Genomic DNA, 19482 nt, shown 5'->3' on the forward strand with positions numbered 1-19482 from the left:
CTCTTTAGTCAGAGAAACGTCCCTTTGGTCTTCTGGCTGCTTTGGGTGCCTCGAGGAGGCAAGAAGGATTGTGCAGTCATGTAATAACAGGTGATTTTAAGACAGTTTTGGGGGTGGAAATTCTTTGCCACATTTCACGGTTGTGTCTGCTTTGACTTGAAATCATCATGTTCTCCAAAATAGCCTACCTGTGTTTCCACTGCTTCACAGCACATCACCTGGCCTAATGTTTTGACAAACAATACCTACATGGATCCCCCTCCTCCTCCTCTCCCTCCCCCCAGCAAAGAAACAGCTTTTGATGGCTTATCTTGGGAGCTATGCAAACACAGCAGAGGAGATAAACTCTCCTTCCAGGTGAGTTCACACAGGAGTGGGCTCCCAGGGCATCTGAACAAACACACTCCTGCGTTAAGCAAGCAAATGCTCTTGGAAAGCTGGTGAGGGAGTGCTGAATTGGCCGAGCACGTAATGCTGCCAGTGTGCTTGGATTTGAAACAACCAGAAAAAAGCTGAGCAACTTCAAAAGAACCTAATGGGGAGAGATAAATGTAAAAACGGTTAAAAATACCATTCCCTGTTATGAAATACACATTTGAGGTGGGAGGAAATTGCACAGCATGCCTGCTTCTGTGGGATCTGATTCAGCTGTAAGCCCGTTAGTATGTTCTTTGCATCCTCATGGATTGTTTGATGGAAGCAGCAGCTAAAAGCAAATCGTAGGGTGAGAGGGTGAGACTTGCTCACAAGAATTAGCAGTGTCAGGAGAGAAATATCACACACCTACCTGACTGAATTATGCATTAAGCTGCAAAGTCCCCGACGTCAATACACAAAATGCTATTCCCATTGTTTTGCCTGTGATGAATGATAGCAAAAAAATTCAAATCACATCCGCACAGCAATTGTCCTAGTGTAACTAAGTCTCTCCTATCCACGTGGGTATGCTCGTGCTGGCAAAATATATGCAAGATGCCAGGTGTTCTAGGAATAAGCTACAAAGGAATATGGGAAACATTTATTATGTTCAGCAATACAAAACATTGTCTGATAGTACATACTCACACACATATTTCTCATGAACACTAAGAGTAATAAGTTGGATGTTACTCCAGAGCTTGGATCTTGAGAGAAAAAGGAAAGTAGCCCATACCTGAGAATAATAGTGATTTGAGAGACAAATTTCCAGAGAGACTTCTCTCCCCAAACAAGATAAGAGACCAGGAAGCAAAGCCAAACAAAATGTCATCCTCAGTACAAAGGAGCATCAGTTGTGTACCCTCTCTGTGTGACAGAACCAAGAGGATTGTGAAATCACATGTTTAAAAAAAAAAAAAAAGGTTATTATTGTAAGGAATACAAGATTATTAAAATTCCCTGCTATTAGACTTTGCTAGTCTGTATGCAGGATAGCAGATAACAAAGCTAGTAAATAGAATCTGCTAGTGACACAGTTGCCTTTGCCCTGTAACCAGAGTACATCAACCAGTTGCTAACTGCATTCCCAGTCTGAATTGCTGTGAGTATTCAGATATGTAATCAGCCCTAGTTGCTTGTGGGACAAATTACAGGTAGGTGAGTGCATGACTTGCACAGATCTGTCTTGCTCCCATTAATGCCTTATCTGCGTGAAAAAAACAACCTTTTTCTTTGGTTTGGTGACCAAATAAAACATTTGGACTGAAGAAAAGTGGACTTGATCTGAGATTTACAAGAACGTTTTATTTGCATTCTTTGGATGTCTCGTTCTCTCCCTCAGAAGAGATCTTCCTCATGAAACAACAACACTTCAAGATGTTTGGGAAACAGCTAAACAAATCAGAAGATGTTTTACCAGTGGTTTGCTGCACTGGAATAATTGCTGCAAAAGTATTTTTTTTTTTTTCCCCCTCTCCCACAGGCAGAATAGATGGTCTACCTAAGAAATGTAGCTTGGCCTGTGTTATGAGCTGCTTAAGGGATTGTGCTACTGAAAACAAAACATAGATTCAATTAGGGACTGAGAAGTCAGAGCTGGCTCAAAGCATCTCACAGGGAAGGCAAAAGTGAATTGTGCTGCCCTAGAGATGGAGACAGCACTGGGGCGTCTCTTAGAAGTACAAGAGAGGGGATGGAGTGGGAGAACGTTCCACAGACAGGGGTTGTGGCTGCTACTGCTGACTGAGAAGTCAGAAACCCAGGAAAGCAGAAGGAAAGGGGCTGTGCTGCTACTGGAAAAAATCCCACGTTTCCACTGATTTCCCCTCCCCATGCCCCATCCCTGCAGCCTGTCTGCTGCCCATTTTATCACCATGAACACTGCGTTCCCTGGGGGGAATCCCAGGTGGGCACATGTGGGCCACTCCTGGCCAGGCAATCCCCCTGCCCTGCTTGCCGCTGGCTCAGGCACACGAGCTCTTCCACTGCTCCCAGACAGAGCTGCCTCTTTTCATTTGGCTGCTTCACTGTCTGCCAGGTGCCCTGAAGAAGTGGGAGATATCAGGGTAATCCAAGTTTGGGGATATCCTGAGGTCATATTGTATAGTAGGGCTTACAAAAAATGGACAGTGAACAGCTGAGGGCACTTGCCACATCCCCCTTCCGTGGAGCATTCTCCCACTCCATCTCCTCTCCTATCCTTCTCAGGGATGCCCCAGTTCTGTCTCAATCTCCAGGGTAGCACAGCTCAATGTTGCCTGCCCTGCAAGATGCTTTTAGCCAATGAAGCCCCAAACACTATCATTCCAGGGCAAAGCAACCTTGCTTGTCATGCTGGCTTCTTCCAAAAACACCAGTGTTGCAGAAGTGTCACCACAGCCTTCTCAACTCAGTTTTCAGTCCTTGAGGTGGACTCTACCCTCACCTTCTGCAAGGCAGTTTTTGAGTCTGTAGACAGCTTGATCTTATTGTAAGGATTTGCGAGGAGCCCTGTGGCTTTAATAGGCAAAATTACTGACTGCATTTATCCAGTCTATTTCAGGATCTGATTTATGCTGTTGAAAGCTGAGATGTTACATGGGCATCCACCTGTCAGAGCCCAGGCTTTTCTCAGTGTCTGGATTGACCTTCCCACACCTTGCAGACGCAGTTTTAAATAAAAAAGTCTCCACTGGGAAAAACTCAGAAAACAGCTCCAAGCACAGGCAAACCTGCAGGTCTAACCTGGCAATCTGGCTGTCTTGAGCAGATGTAGGAAGGTACAGCCTCTTTCTATTTCCCCAGGATGTGACATATTTATGACTTCGGTTCCAACTCTCTCCGCCATGGGCAGGGCTGCCACCCACCAGCTCAGGCTGCCCAGGGCCCCATCCAACCCAGCCTTGAACACCTCCAGGAATGGGACAGCCACAGCTTCTCTGGACAGCTGTGCCAGCACCTCTCTGCCCTGAGTGAAGAATTTCCTTCTAATGTCTAACCTAGATCTCCTCCCTTTCTGTTTAAAGCATTCTGCCTTGTCCTGTCATGATCAGACAGTGTAAAAAACCAGTCTCCATCTTTTTTATAAGCTGCCCTCAAGTACTGAAAGGCTTCAATAAAGGTCTCCCTGAAGCCTTCTCATCTCCAGACTGAAGAAGTCCAGTTCCCTCAGCCTTACTTTGTCAAAGAGGTTCACTAATTTCTGGAGTTTTCACACTAACAGAAGATATCTGGCATTTGCCCATGTGCAGGCTCCTAAATAACTGCAGACAGAATACATCGAAATCATGGGGCAAATAAATAGCCCACAGGCCTGGGTCTAGCCTTATTTTTCATTCTCTCCCTTTGCTACAAGTGATTTTTTTGTCCCTAAAAACAGTGATGCCACTCCAGAAATGTGGGTAATGTAGGTGAGACAGGGCACAGTAAAGAATTCAGAAAGAACTGGACAGGTCAGAACTGTGGACAAATCTGGGATACTTTGATCAAGGTGATCAGCAGAACAGCCTCAGGGGCCATCATACAAAACAGCACAGGGCACGGATGCACATCGAGAGCCTTTGCCAGCAATCTCCTTGTGGAAAGGCTAAAACCACAAAATACTTCCCTGCAACTATGATCTTGCAGCAAGGATTTGCTCTACACCACTTCCCTTCTGCAATGTGCTTTTTTTGTCTTCATAAAAGGATTCCTTGGCAAGAGGCAGCTGCCAGCTGGCCAGATCTGGCCAAGGGGCTAACGAAAGTGTTCAGCTCTACACAGTAGAATTGTCTATTCAAAGAAAAGTCACAGTTCTGACTTCAGTTTTTCATCAGGGATTATTATTCTAGGATCATTGCCAATATAATTTTTCTAGCTAAAAAGGAAATAAAATCCTATCATGCTCAAGTCATACACTTGAAAAGCATCACTTGTCCTGGCTGGTACTGCTGTTCGCTCCCTTCGCTTCATTCTTTCTGGTCCATGTAGTCGCTGTATTCTCCAGTGTTGCTTTCCTGCTTTTGTCCCAGAAGTGAAGAGAAATGGTGACTTAGCCATTTCATCGAGTGTTTTGATTTATTTTTTTTTTTAAAGGAAATGACATTTTAACTCCCAATATCTTTAACACTACCCTTTCTACCCCTCCCCTTTCCTTTTTAAAACCACCTCTAAACCTTAGGTACGGATCCGGCTGACAGGATTCCTTTAATTATCCTCCCTCTGAATGCTCATCTCTTCCACGCTGCCTTCAACAAACACCACCACAAAGGTGCTGTGTACACAAGCGGCATGTCCAAATTGAAGCCAGCAATGAAAACAAAATGTCAAAAAATCCACCATTAAAGAAATTAATAACAAATACACCAGGCGCATCTCATACGCCCCATTAGTCGGTAGTGCTCAGATACCATGGTGATGAGCATCCTATAAATATTTCCACAGCAGCAAAACTGCCTTAAAGGAACCACGCTGCAGCTGATGTGCATCTAAACTGAGCACTGCATGGAAGCGCTTCTCACCCTGCCCGGGTCCTCTGGATGACACCTGAGCCCCAATCACAGGGAGGAAGCCAGCACCGTATGTTTTTTCTTTCCCCTACCACAAGCAATGAGCTCTGGCATTATTCCCGTAGTTTTGCAATTTGACCCAAACACGTTGCTGTGCACAATGGTGATCTGCACTTGGTTGTTCAGGGGTCTCTCAAAACCATGGAGCCAGGTGAACACTGTACCCTTTGGCAGCACATTCTTAGCACCACGCACCCTTTGCAAGTTGCAGCCATTGCAGAGCAGCTTGGAGATGTGGCTCACAAGGAGCCTAACGTATGCTTGTTTATCCTCCCAATGGCGAGTGTTTGTGGAGCAGAACAGCACCTGAGCTGGTTGGTACATACTTGGGAGCTCACAGGTCCTCTGGAGCACAAGCAAGCCAAGCAAGAGAGAGGGAGGAAGGGAAAAAACAACACATTCAGATGTTTAGGCTGTGGCAGCCAACTTCTGCCCACGCAGGAGAGTTTTGTTTGTCCTGCCCTTGATGTAACCACCACCAGAAGTTTGCTTTCACAAACCCTTCTTGTCTTGAAAGCTACAACTCACACATCAGAAACTCATCTGAGAAGAAATGCCTAACCCTGTTATTAACCTGCGGGCAGCATCACCTGGAGGGTGATTCTTCACACACCTGCTGCTATTTAGAAATAGATTGAAAACTTCATATTGCAAAATAATTTTCAAAGAACAGCAGCTCCAATGAAAAATGGAGCATAAAAATACAGAGAAATGATCCAGTGGGAAAAAAACCCACAAAACTGACCTAGGCTTGATGCTGAGAGCCCAGCTCAAAGTTGCTCTTGGTGCTGATACAAAAGAGCCAGAAATTACTTGGAGCTGCCTCTTTACAGATTTTCTGAGTAGAAAGGAAAATAATAACAATAAGCTTTCTCTTGCATTTTCCTTAGTGCAACCCTTGTACCTGGAATTGGAAAGGAGTGGATTTCTACTCGGCTGGCTTTGTATCCCTCCTTCGGCAGCTGTAGCTGTAGAGAAGGGCAGAGAGAATGGTATGTATGCCTTGGTAGTTATGCTAGTTTTTGGTACAGGGATAGAGTTAGTTGCATGGGAGCAGTTGGGAATCAAATTTTCGTGATGAAAGCACGGTGCTAGCTGGCTATAAGATGGGTGGAAATGAAGAAAGCTATGGTCCTGACCAAGGAACTGCTGCCCTGTTGCTACAGGCAAGTCTTCTCCAACCTCTCCTGTCTACCCTACAACACCTTGCATCTTTTCTAGTCTGAATTTGCAGGAATAGTCCTGGGTGCATCCCAAGTCTATTTTGTTTTCTTTAATTATGCTTTCTGTTACAGTCAGAAAGACTAGTGCAGTGAAAAGGCAATACAGGAGTGGAATGGCAAAAGCACAATCAGGAGAATAATGTTCCTGTCTCCAAGGATCTGAGCTCACAGGGAAAAACTCCACAAGGGAGGAATCTCCAACCAGACATCCTTTCCCAATGGCAGCCAGTCCTTAAATGGGGTCTAAGAAAGGTGCCTTTACCTGTGCTCCCAGGGCTGAGCCGGTCCTTTCCCCATGTGATCAATCAGTGGTTCAGGCTGTGACTCAACAGTTCCCACAGTTCCCATACACTTTCTAAATGTTATCTTGAGGTCCTAGGTGAGTGGTGATTAAGTGCACAAGCAGTATAGAAGCACAGTGCTACACCTCATGTGTTGGGAAATGACGGCAGGTAACTTTTCTATTTACATAGAGGCTAATCAGCTCTCAGTGGAATTTTTTTTTTGTTTTTTTGGCCTATCTCAAGGGAAGCACAACACCAACTGACAAAACGTGTATTTTTGCTTTCAGAAACTATTATGCTTCACAACTGTCACCCAGACCTTGAGCTTTTTGGTTGCCAGGGAAACCTTGCAGGAGATAACCTGAGCACAGCTGCAATCCAGGTCCCCTTCTCTTCTGAAGCACAGCTGGCATCTCCAGAAATGCCAATGCTTGGTTGTAAGTATCTCACACACAGAAGTCACACAGAATCACAAGGTTGGAAACTACCTGCAAGATCATCTAGTCCAACCACCCTCCCATTCCTATTAGTGCCACAAGCACTAAATCTCATCTCAGGAAAGGTGGACTTTGGACGATTAGGTTATTTGCAGACTAAAAGATGTTTCCTTCTGAAGCAAGACTATCTGGGTGGCAGAAGACTGGAACTATCTTTGCGGCAGAAGAGAAGAGCATGTCCACTGTTACCCTGGACCTTCCCAGCATCTCTTCTGTTGCGTGCAGCTCATTGGTCAGCTATGTCATCAGCAGTGAGGGATGAGCATTTGCCTGGTGTGTGGACACTAATTACCAGTGGGGCACAGGGGAGGAGGGAAGAGAATGATGTCCAGAGCCCCGTGGAGATGACAAGCAAGCAGCTGGAGATCTGCCTGCTCTTGGCTGTGTCCAGCAATTGCCAGTACGCTATCTTGCTGGTCAAGGACAAAGAGCAGAGTTGATGCTGCTGCTGTAGGATATAGCAGGATCACAAGGGCTGAGCACACACCCTCCTTATGCTCAGCCCCAGGTCAGGTGGCCAGTTCCTGGCTCTACACTCGTGGGGAAGGCAAAGGACTCCAGAGCCCTAAGCTGCCCAATCTGCAGGGCTGGCCTGGGGATCTGCAGGGGGTGTTCATGCTTTGTCTGCCTCCTCCTGCAATACCACGCGCTCTGTCAGCTACTCCAGTTCAGCTTTGGCCCTAAACCGATCTTAGTACTGCATGGGTTTTCCACCTCTTCCTTTTTTCAGTATTACCTGGCCCAGAAAATACTTCACTACACAGAAGGGTTTGGGTGTTAGGCTTTCTGAGGTCTTGTGTTTCAAGTTAAGTGATATAGTTGATATGGCAGAAGGAAAGAATGCCATCCAGAGGGATGTGGACAGGCTTGAAAAATGAGCCCAAAAGTTCAACAAAGCCAAGTACAAGGTGTTGCTCTTGGGTCAGGACCATCCCAGGTTTGGGAGAAGAACTCATTGAGAGCAGCCCCGCTGAGAAGGACTTGGGGGTCCTGATGGATGAGAAGCTGGACGTGAGCCAGCAGTGTGTGCTTGCAGCCCAGAAGTTCAACTGTACCCTGGGCTGTGCCGAAAGAGGGGTGGCCAGCAGGGAGAGGGAGGGATTGTCCCCCTCTGCTCAGCCCTTGTGAGGCCCCATGTGGTGTACCACATCCAGGCTTGGAGTACTGCATACTGTAGGGGTGCAGAACTATTGGAGTGGGTCCAGAGGAGACCACAAAGATTATGAGAGGTCTGGAGTAGCCTTCCTATGAAGATAAGCTGAGGGAGCTGGACTCCTTCGGTCTAAAGAAGAGAAGGCTTCAGAAAGAAACTCATTGTGACCTTCCAGTATTTAAAGGGAAATTACAAACAGGAGAGTAGTTACCCAAGAGGGTAGTAAGGTGTTGACACAGACTGCTCAGAAAAGTGTGGATGCCTCATTCCTGGAGATGTTCAAGGTCAGGCTAGCTGGGGCCCTGGGCAGGCTGATCTAGTGCTTGATTTAGCAGTCAGCAAACTTGCCCACAGCAGAGGGTTAGAACTAGATGATTTTCAAGGTTCCTTCCAACCCAAGCCATTCTATTAAGAGTATTAAAAAACCCCTGCTTGTTTTTCCAGCCCCTGAATATGACTGGTAGTGAGATTCTAGTGAGATTCCAGTGAGGATCTAAGCACACAGAGTTGGGCAGGTCATGGGACACAGGCCGTGGGCTCTTGCCTCGTGAGCAGTGGTTGTTGTCTGGATGGAGAAGAAGGGGTGTGTTGCACATGGCCCCCAGGAAGCCAGATGTGTGTGTTTTCCCATCTCTGCTGTGGCAGGATGGTGCTTTAAGGATGTGAGCTGCTATTCTTTCCCCTGATGCTAAAACAACAGGCTGACAAGCTGCTGTCAGGGAAATGCTGCCTAACTCCCTTTTTCCAACAATTTCCCTGATAAAACTGCAGTGCAGTGGAATCAAATGGAGACAGAAACCAAGGGGGAATAGATATGTTTTTGCTTTTTTTTTTTTTCTTTCTTCCAAATATGCCTCTGTATTGGGAGCCATGTGCATACCAGTAAATCTCACCAGTTCAAAGAAATGTTTTTAGCATTCTCATTCAACCTTTACTCCTTTCCTCTCTGCTTAAGAAACAACAAAGCCTTGAAGATGCTCCCAGCTTGCATAGTATTAAAAGACATCTTGGCTGAAGTGGAAAACAGCGTCTCATGTTTTCCTTTGGGTTACATGTGAAGAAAACCACTTTGCTGCTCTTTCATGTGGGGCTGTAAGAAGTCCTTTGTGCTGAGGAGAGGTGAGCTGTAGGTGGAGGACAGGAAGGAGGAGGGAGAAGAGGGCCAGGACTATTATACCCCCTCTGCTTTTCCTCTATAATTCATGTTTGCCATCCTAACTCCTGCCAGACTTCAACAAGCATCCCTGTAAGATTTTTTAGAGGGGGATTTCCCCTCTTCTCAGTCTTTAATCTGATTCTACACAGGAACAAATCTATTTCATAGTTACTGTCTTTAATAGTAATTTCTCCCTTTCCTGAGCCTTGGTAATGCCTGTGCCCTTGCATTGTTTGTAATCCCAGAGCACTCAGTCACATGTTTGTAAGTAAATCCTATCCTACCTTCCTCTGGCCTCGTGCATCTTGCAGCAGATGGGGAACTGCTCTGCTGTCCCCAGGCACTGTCTGCTGACCCGTCGGCCTAGTGTTGGCAGGGGTATGGTGGTTGCACTCCACAAACCCAGTGTGAAAGAAGGGCTAAGCTAAACCACTTCTCAGGGAGAGCCTGCAAGGAGTCGGAAGGCAGTTCCTTACTGGTCTGCAGGGCAGGTTTTATCCAGAGACTCCCAGTTTGGACTGTCTAGGACAATCTGAAATTTTGCCAGATTAAAAAGGGGCCATCCTTTCTCCAATGGGATTGGAGAATTTGGTGTATGGAAAAACAAAGTCAGGCAAGTGTGCCGATTGTGGCTGTTGGGCTGCCTGGAGCAGTCTATGGCTCTGGTTTAGCAGACCTAGCCAGTGCTGTTGAAGAGAGGCCCTCCATTCACAGAGGGGACATTGTGGTGTCTCTCCCAAAGGTGCATACAGGCATGGAAAGTGATCATGCCCAGCAGGGCAGGGGAGGAACTACTAGCATCTCAGAGTTCTGTAGTCGTGACAGGCTGGCTAGCCCTTGGTTAAAATGCAAAGCATTGCATCTTGCTATTAGGATGGACACAAATTGCTTTAAGACAAATCTTCAGGATTTTGCTTTGCTTTCCAAAATGTAACAGCTGCTCAGGCTAAGTTTACTCAAGAGCTGGAAATCCTGCAAGGGTTTTGCCCACGAGTTCTGGTGTGGGTCATTAGGATTAATCTAAGCACTTCCCTTGCCTGCTCCTTCAAAGGGCTAAGGTCCATTTCACTCAGAGATGAATTTTGCCCCTGAATTTCTCTGTCTACAGGTCTGTGTGGCTTTATTTTGTTCTGAGCTTTTTTTGGACTGCTCATCCTCAAGAAAAGAGTTGATGTCCTGTGGTAGAAGGGCACCTGGCTTTCTGCACACAGGAAGCAAAGGCAAGGTGACATAAAATACATGAAATTCATTTTGTTTTTTGAAATAGGCACGGAAAATATGCTATCTCTCAGTCCTCCAGAATTGCCTTGCACAGTGGAAGAATTGATTGCATAAATGCCAGCTGTAACTCTCTTATTTTTGGTAACAAGGCATTACTAAAGGCAGATTAATTCAGAGCCACGCTCCAATGAAACCAGTGTCCTTTTGCCAGGGTCTGACTGAGGAATCTTCTTCCACCTAGGTTTTGTGCTCAGCATATATCGGGAGCACAGCAACAGTTCAGAATGCAGCACAAAGTCACAAAAGGTGTGCACATGTAGGTTAATTGTCAAGGGACACAGCCTTCAAGCACAGTCAGACTGTTTTCAGATGTAATCGTGACACCTAAGAGGATGATCTTTGAGAGATCAGAGAGAGGAAATTATTCTCTTGCTTTGCACATCTGAGTGCAGTTTGGCTACAGTCAAATTAGCTGTTTCAGCCCGCACTGTCAGTTTGCTCTCATCTCTCTTTCCTCTTGTTGTATTATTAATAATAATAATAAAAAGCTGAAGATATTGGTAAAGACGGATTTGCATGGGGCAGGGCTGGAGCCAACATCTGTCTAGAAGTCATTGATGGTGGTGCCCAAGTGTCCCTCACAGGAGCATGGCCGACTCTGGGGACAGCATGGAGCTCTGCCACAATGCCTGCAGCTGTGTGAAAGGCAGGGCTGCTAGATCCCAGCTTGTTCTTCCACTTCGTTCTCCCTGCCTGCCTCCCTCTTTGCCCTTACACAGCTGCACTTAGTAATGAGGCTGGCAGCATCAGAAAGTCACCAGAAGTAACTCAGCTGTCTCCATAGGTTCACAGGAAGAATGACTTTGTAGCTGCTCTCAGTCAGTCCATTAATTGCACATAATAAGGCATTTAGTGACAGAAGGATGGTTGATGAGCCTTAGCTGAAATAACAAGGGCCTGCCAAGAACTGCACTGCATTTGTCAGGGAGGAGAGATGAAGGTCCTAGCACTGGTGCTCAGAGCTGTGTGCAGTGGGAACCTGCTGGTCCCTGACTCGCATGGAACTTGGGCGGCACAGCAGAGAGCAAGAAACGTCCCTTCAACCCCTTGAAGCTTACAGTTAAGGGATCTGAAGGCTGCAAAGCCTAGGCTGCTGTCTGTGCAGCCAACTGAATGGCTGGCACATCCCTTACCTGCCAGGAGGTCTGTGCAAGTTGGCAGGCAGTGCTTCTTTGTCTACTTGAGCACCTGGGAATGCTAACATTTCTCCAGGCTAGCTTACTGTTCTCCTTAGCAGTGGTTATTTTTTAATGTTTCAGTCCTGAGCAGTGCTACTTCTTCTGGAGGGCCTGGATATCTCACAGAGGGATATAAATATTACGCCTGTGCGGAAGAAGGGAGGCATGGCACGAGGTGGCTGGCACATGAGCACAGGAAAGCTGCTGCTGGAGCCCAGGTCCTCCAGCCTCAGACCTGCTCCATCATGCAAGGCAGCAGTTCTCAACCTACAGCTCCTACCTGTTCTTGTCTTGTGCCCACTCCTGTATCCCCTGGAGAGTGCTGGTTCAGGGAGGACACGGCAGTGAAGGAAATGGGCAAGGGCTATGGATATGCAGTAGGAGTGATGTCCTGAGCAACATCCTTCCTGCTTGTGATTTCACTCTGCTTGTCTCAGCCCAGTAGCAGGAGCTGGGAAGCCTTCGCACTCTTTCTCCCTAGAGGCTCCAGCCTCTTTCTACTCACCTATTCTGGACAGCCTTGCTGTTTTAGGATTTTTGAGGTTTTGCTGTAAACTTTTCAAAACCTGGAGTCCTGAGGTGACTTGTACCACTTATAAGAAGAAGAAACTCTGTAATTGAACCCTGTGAGCATTTCTTTTCTGCAGGGAAACAAGTCTACAAACCACCAGCAGCTGAAGTCCTAAGCAGACACTAGCGAATTTCTGCTGGGTTGCGCTGAAAAGTGCAACTTCAGCTGGCAAATAATTTTGGTTTCTCTCAAAACAAAAGGAGGTGAGAAGGAATGTTGAATGTTGGTGGCTGGATTTTTGGGAGGAATTGAAAGAGAAGCCTGCAAAATGGCTTGTCAGAGTGATGAAGTCAGATGGAGTTGCCTTTGCTGCAGAGTGCAACAGGACTGAACTGGCTCCAGGCAGGTGTGTGATCCTGAGCCAGAGGAGGGATGCTGGAGGCACTGTCAGTGACTAGGGTAAAAATCTTGGTCTGTTTGACACAGAGATGTGGACCAGGTTTTCCTGCCTTTGTGTTCACCTAGCTGTGGGCAGCTCTGGGTAGAGATACCTGTTGTGGAGGCTTTGGTTTGGGTGGCACCAATCCTGCTGGGTGCCTGGGCATGTACTCTCACAAAAGAGGGACGATACATAACCATGAATCACAGCCATCAGGGTACAAAAAGAAGAAAAACAGTATTCTGCCTTTAAAACAACTCCTGAAGGAGTTTGTCATTCCTCCCCACCAGTACCCCAGGCTGCTGAGCAAATAGCTGCCCACAGGTATGTAATGCACCTTCCTGGCTTTCCCCCAGCACTGCCCCTCCTATGTGCCATGCACAGAAGATGCTGGATATGAACACTGCTCCCCGAAGCTTCATCCCGCATCCTTGCCTACGGTATGCTCGGGCAGGGTGCTCTCACCTGCTGCTCTGCACTGCTGTGAAACTGGAGTTTAAAGGTAAGGCCAGCTAGAACAGCTCCTAATACCTGTGTCTGGAGCACAGAGCTTCCAGCTGTAAGGCTGCTCCCTGTCTGACAGGTCCGTTACAGAGAGAACAGTGATGACCCAACAAGTGGCTCTTAAATCACAGTGAATGCTGGACCTCTGTTGCTTGCTGCTCTGGACCCAGCCAGGCTGCTGGAAATGTCATTAGAGAAAGAGAAGGCAGCAGCAAAAAGATGACAACTATGGTTCCAGCCAAGGGTCATGAAGATGTGCATAAGCTTCTGGCTTCTGATGGCTCTCTGGCCCTGATGGCACCAAGCCTCTCTTCTAGGTAGGCCTTGAGGTGCCCCTGTTAACATGGGACCCAGACTCTGATAACCAGAGCCTTCTTGGGTTGCTTGTAGCATTGCCAGATTCAGCAAGAATCTGCAGCTGAGAATTTTCGTGCTAAATGTCTGCCCAAGGCTAGGAGGTTTTTTTTGTTCCTTTAAGCAGAAGCATCAGCTAAAATGGTTCATTTGTTCATAGAATCACAGAATCATAGAATGGCCTGGATTGAAAAGGACCACAACGATTATCTAGTTTCAATCCTCTTGATATGTGCAGAGTCGCCAACCACCAGACCAGGCTGCCCAGAGCCACAGAATCACAGAATGGCCAGGGTTGGAAGGGACTTCAAGGATCATGAATCTCCAACCCCCTGCCTCATGCAGGGCCACCAACCTCCCCATTTAATACTAGACCAGGCTGCCCAGGGCCCCATCCAATCTGACCTTGAACACCTCCAGGGACGGGGCATCCACAACCTCTCTGGGCAGCCTGTGCCAGCACCTCACCACTCTCATAGTAAAGAACTTCCCCTTGACATCCAACCTAAATGTTCCTTCCCTCAGCTTCAATGATTTCCCCCTGTCCTGCCATTATCTACCTTTTCAAAGAGTTGATTCCCCTACTGTTTGTAGGAGCCACATCCAGCCTAGCCTTGTATGCCTCCAGGGATGGGGCATCCACAACCTCCTTGGGCAACCTGTTCCAGTGCGTCACAACCCTCTGTGTGAAAAACTTCCTCCTAATATCTAACCTAAGCCTCTCCTGTCTCAGTTTATAAGCTCCCTTCAAATACTGAAAGGCCACAATGAGGTCTCCCCAAAGCCTTCTCTTCTCCAAGCTAAACAAGCCCAGTTCCCTCAACCTTTCCTCATAGGAGAGGTGCTCCAGCCCTCTGATCATCTCAGTGGCCCTCCTCTGGACCCACTCCAAGAGCTACACATGCTTTCTGTGCCTGCAAGCACACACTGCTGGCTCACGTCCAGCTTCTCATTTACTGGGACATCCAAGTCCTTCTCCACAGGACTGCTCAGAAGGGGTTCTTCCTCCAGTCTGTATAAACACCTGGGACTGCCCTGGCCCAAGTGCAGCACCTTGCACCTGCCCTTGCTGAACCTCATTAGGTTCTCATGGGCCCACTTCTCCAGCCTGTCCAGGTCTCTCTGGATGGCATCCCTTCCCTCCAGTGTATCAACTGCAATGCTGATTTTTTCTTTGGAGCAAGACTAAGGGAAAACATGTTAATAAAAACTATTGCTACGTTTGAGAAGCACAGGCATCTCCATCCCCAGGGGGGACCTGTTGCCTGCCCTGTATCTATCTCCAATACAGAATGATGGGGCAATGGCCGGCCAGCCAGCCACCTCTGCTGCTCTTCTTTTGTTTTGATGCTGCAGTATCCTTAGGAGGATAGAGTTGTTTGAGTGTATCAAGTATGTATGGGAACTGCTGAGTCACAACCTGAACCTCTGTTTGATCACCTTTGGCGACTCACCTTTGAGTCAGCCAGAGGAGCACAGGTGAAGGCAATTCACCCGTGCTGCCAGAAGGGGTGGAGCCTGGCTGCACCTCTCCTAGACCTATTTAAGAGCTGGCTGCCAGTGGGGAAGGATTTCTTCTGGAGATCTGCTCTGCTGGATTTTTCTGAAGTGAGCCCAGCATAAGGGTAAGCCTTCCACTTATTCTCTTTTGTTATCATAGTCTACTTTGCCTAACTCTCTTGTTCATTTTGTGATTATAATATCTTAATATCCATTGATTATACAAAGTACTAAATAACAAACCTCACTCTCTGTTTCAGTCTCAGCCCCATTTCCTCTGTGCTTTTTTTTTAATAGGGCTGCAATGAAAATCAGATCATTAGAATCTGATGTAAACCCCCATGCTGTAAGCATGAACTTGAGAGAACAGTCCCTTAAGAGATTATTGACCCTTTCTTCAGGGAAGCTGCTGGTCAGAGTGCAAAAGACAAGAGATACTTGGTTTCTGGATAGTAAGGTTAAAACGATGCTGTATGTGGGCTTATCAATGAGACCCATCCAATCCAGGCACTATACTGTGTGGGAAACCAGCAGGGAAAAGGTCTGCTTAGCAAACTCGAGTCTTTCTTTCCTCTCCAATGTCAGTACTCCTCTGCTTAGTACTAAGAATTCTAACTATTTGTTCCTGGCTGTCAGACCCTTACTTCTGGGCTGCTGTCTGTTTTTTGTTTTTGGTTGCCAGGCTCCTAAAAGTGACCTATTCCCTCTTGTGTGTTTTGGTATTCTACTGTATAGGCAATGCTTTCTCCTCTGTCTCCAAAAAATTGCATCTGCACACCCCTGTATGTCTGTGCTGGGACTGTTTATCAAATCCTTTCTATCCAGTTTCCCCGATGTGCACTAATTCTCAGCTTTGTTGGCCTAACTGTTAATTTTCCACTAGAAAATGCTTTCTGTGAAGTCCAGATTGATGAGATGTACTGTCTTACCTCTGTCTAAAAAAGCACTTCACCAGGCAATTACATTGGCACACAGCATGACTTCTCTGCTGGAAAGCACAACTCATGTCTGAATTTTACTTATCTTTCTCTTCTTTACAGGCTTTTCCTTAATATGAGGTATGCAATGTTTTAGTGCTTCCATGCTGTCTGGGTGCCTATTACAGACTGTTTTCTAGCTATCTAGTGCTACACTTCCTCTTCCTCTCCTTGCCTGGTCCCTGAGGACACCCTGCTGCCAGCCCCTGTCTCCTGACAGCTCTCTGGGTGTTGTGCAGCCTGCCTTCAAGTCCCTTTACCCAGCTGAGTTCAGCAGCCTTTCAGTCCCACCTGGGAGCTGAAAGGTCCCTTACAAATCCTTGTTCCTATCACCCTTTCTTCTCGTGCACATCATCCTCACTGTGAGCTTAAGACAGCATTTCCTTCCTCAGGGTAGAGAAGTCATCTCTGAGTTCTTCTTGATAAACAAAAACATGGAGTGCTTTGCGGTCTGCCAGAGCAGTGTGGGGTTTTTTCCCCCTTGAGCACTGAGATCATCTGGTTCCCCTTTACGCCCTGATCTTTCAGCAGGCTTTGCAGGGTGTTGCCACAGCTGTAGAGGCAGTGAGCTGGGAGGGATTTGTCTAGCTCACTTGCATCAAAGGTGTATATGACACTCTTACTCATTATTCCCAGAGCATATGTCCCAGAACTGCATTATTGCTCCCTCGCCGCAGCTTTCTGCTGTTAGTTCATATTGAATAGCCAGTTTGTCACAATCTCCAAAATTCCTCCCGGAGGCTCTGCTTTCCAGACATGTCACCCTAGGAGGTCTGCCCGGCATTCCTTATTCCAGGAATAACTTTCTGCAGTAAAATGATGTTTGTTTAAACAGGCTTTGCTCGCTAAGCAATAGAGTGCTTTGCATGGTTACCCTGTGCTCCTCGTTATTCATCATTTTGAATCTTTTTGTCACTTATGCACTGCACCAGCCCTGAGATCTGCATTTGCTTCTCTGTGATGAAAACGCTGGGAAGTGGCAGGCCTCAAGCAGCTCCCTGAAGAGCTCTGCTAGAAATATTGCTATTTGAAGATGATTCACCACTGGCAATTAGTTGTTGAGAACTGTCAGCCAGTGCTTAATCTAGTTAACGTGCAGTTTATTGATATTATGTAGTGCTAATTTTTTAATCAGAGTGTTGTAAGGCCTGATGTCAAGTGCCTTACAACAGTCCTCCCTGAAGCTGGCTTAGAGTCAACCTTAGAGTCAGGAGGTAGGTGTGACACCTGCCATGGAGATGTCTCATCCTACTGCAGAGAGCCAACAAAACTAACAGAGCCAGTTGTTAAATATACTCCTGCCCTATGATGTGCTACCATTTGAGACCCACCATGGAACTCTCAGGAACTTCATTCCATCTTGATGAGCCCACTGCAACCTCATTCGGTGTGTGCAGAAGATGGCAGGTGATGTTCTGGGGGCTGTCCCTTCCTCTCTGCAGCACCGTTGGTCTCACCACAGCGATTCACTTGGTGTAAGTCAGTTGGTAATCACACCCAATGATAAATAGTGGGAGACAGGAGTTCGGCACAAATAAATGAGCCTCAACTAACCTCATTTACTTCTTTTGACAGAATAACAAGCTTAGAGGATAAATTCTTCCCTGCCAGAATTTGTTTCTCTGCTGCCAGACACCTTAGCAATTAGCATAGCCCCATCCTTCCTCTGTGAACTTTCAGGATGCTTCCTGCAGAGGCAGGTTCAGACCACCCTCTCTGAGTTTTGACTTCTTCTGTGAGCTGGTGTAATCATTAAATATCCTCTCACAGTGTTCTCTGTTAGGACAAGGTGTGGATGCTGAACCAGGGGACCACGCTCAGGAGGGGAGGGAGCTGCCTGAACTTCACTGCAGACAAGCTGCAGCACAGGAAGAGGCCAGGCGTATGTGCTTCTCCCAGAGTGGCAATTAGCTTCTGTCTCCTTATGGCCCCTTGGTGGTGCCTGTCCGAGGATGCTCTATCCCACATCTCTGGCCATAGCTTTTGGTTCCTCATTCCTGAAGTGACTCATCCAAGGAAGCAGGTCCCTTCAACACTCTCCAGGGGCAGCGTCACCGGGCAAGCTTAGAACCAAAACAGCTGAGCTCAGATCTCACCAGTTTACCAGTGGTTTAAATCTTCAGTTGTGGCCAGCCAGATGGTCAGAGCTGTAGCCAAGGTGGGTTTTGGCATGGCAGGATGAGGCAGCTATGTGTTGTACAGACAAAGGTCTGTGTTTCTGTTCCTGGGAGCTGCCTGCAGACAACAAGCATGGGAAGTCCTTTGTGGCCAGCTAAAATGGCAAAATGCTCTCCCAGCAGGGGAAGCATCTTGATTTTCAGTGGGAAGTCCAGGAGGGATCTGAGGTGGTGCAGGGCCTGAATAGCACGGAGTTTGCATCTGTCCCAAACCCTACAGCAGACCTGGTGCCTGCTAAGACATCAGGCCCTGCTAAAAGGAGGCTTCTACTTCTGAAGCCTTGCAGTGTCTATGAGGCACTATTCCTGGGAGCCCTGCAGCCCTTGTGAGTAAGGTAGTAAGACAGTGTTGTTGCTTGGGATCTTCATCCCACTCTCAAAATAGCCCCTTTTCACAGAACCCTTGTTCAAACCTGCATCTTCCGTCTTCTCTTAAGTGAAAACACAGTGTAAGAAGGCTTATTTCAATAATTTAAGTGCTTTTCTTCACACATTGTCATTGTGTAGCATTCTCCCTGAACACAGTTGTGTGCAGCATTAAATTATGCCCTTTCTCCATTTCTTCCAGTTGTACAAAAGGATTTGAAATATGAAAACAGCATTTATGAGAAAGCAAAGCTCTGCCAGCATTATATTTTAGTACCAGGTTGGATTTACCCATTGCCTGTTCTGAGGCTTTATTAGGGGGCAGGACTGAAACTCCCTGCACTGCAAAGGCCTTCTGGGGCTCCTGGGGAAGCAGTAGTCCCTGTGTGCAAAGAAAATAGCTTGTCATTTTGATATGAGCTGACCGACTGCCTGCCTTGCACTGTCTGCTTTTCTTTTTCCAGAAGTGCTGACCATGTACAATTCTCAGTGACTCCTTTGTGAGCAAGCTGTGGTTTTGACGGGTTGGTTGCACAGTTTGGGGGATTTTTATCACATTTAATGTCATCTGAAAAATGGCAGAATAAAATATAGTCCAGCCTTGGCTCTGCCTGCATATTGGCATTTTTGCCATGATCCCAGTGTGCTAGATGAATGGAGTCACAGTGTCTTTCCTTAGAAGAAAACTCATTGGGTGTAACTCTGATGAAAAACTAGATCGATCTGCCCCTTTAGTTTGTGTTTGCTCTGAAGTTTTTGACTTGTCCTGAATACAGGGTTCAGAACAAAGCCTGAGAGACTGAAAACCTGTATGGACTGTGAAGAGGCTTGTGTGAGCCCTGTCGAGTGATGAGGCACATCCCCCTGGCTCTAAGAACTGGACTTTCCTCCCCAGTGATATTCGGATGTGATGGGGAGGTGCTACTTCTGTGAAGAAGC

The sequence above is a fragment of the Tympanuchus pallidicinctus genome, unplaced genomic scaffold (genome assembly GCF_026119805.1).
Source record: "Tympanuchus pallidicinctus isolate F22 unplaced genomic scaffold, pur_lepc_1.0 scaffold10, whole genome shotgun sequence".
Taxonomy (NCBI): domain Eukaryota; kingdom Metazoa; phylum Chordata; class Aves; order Galliformes; family Phasianidae; genus Tympanuchus; species Tympanuchus pallidicinctus.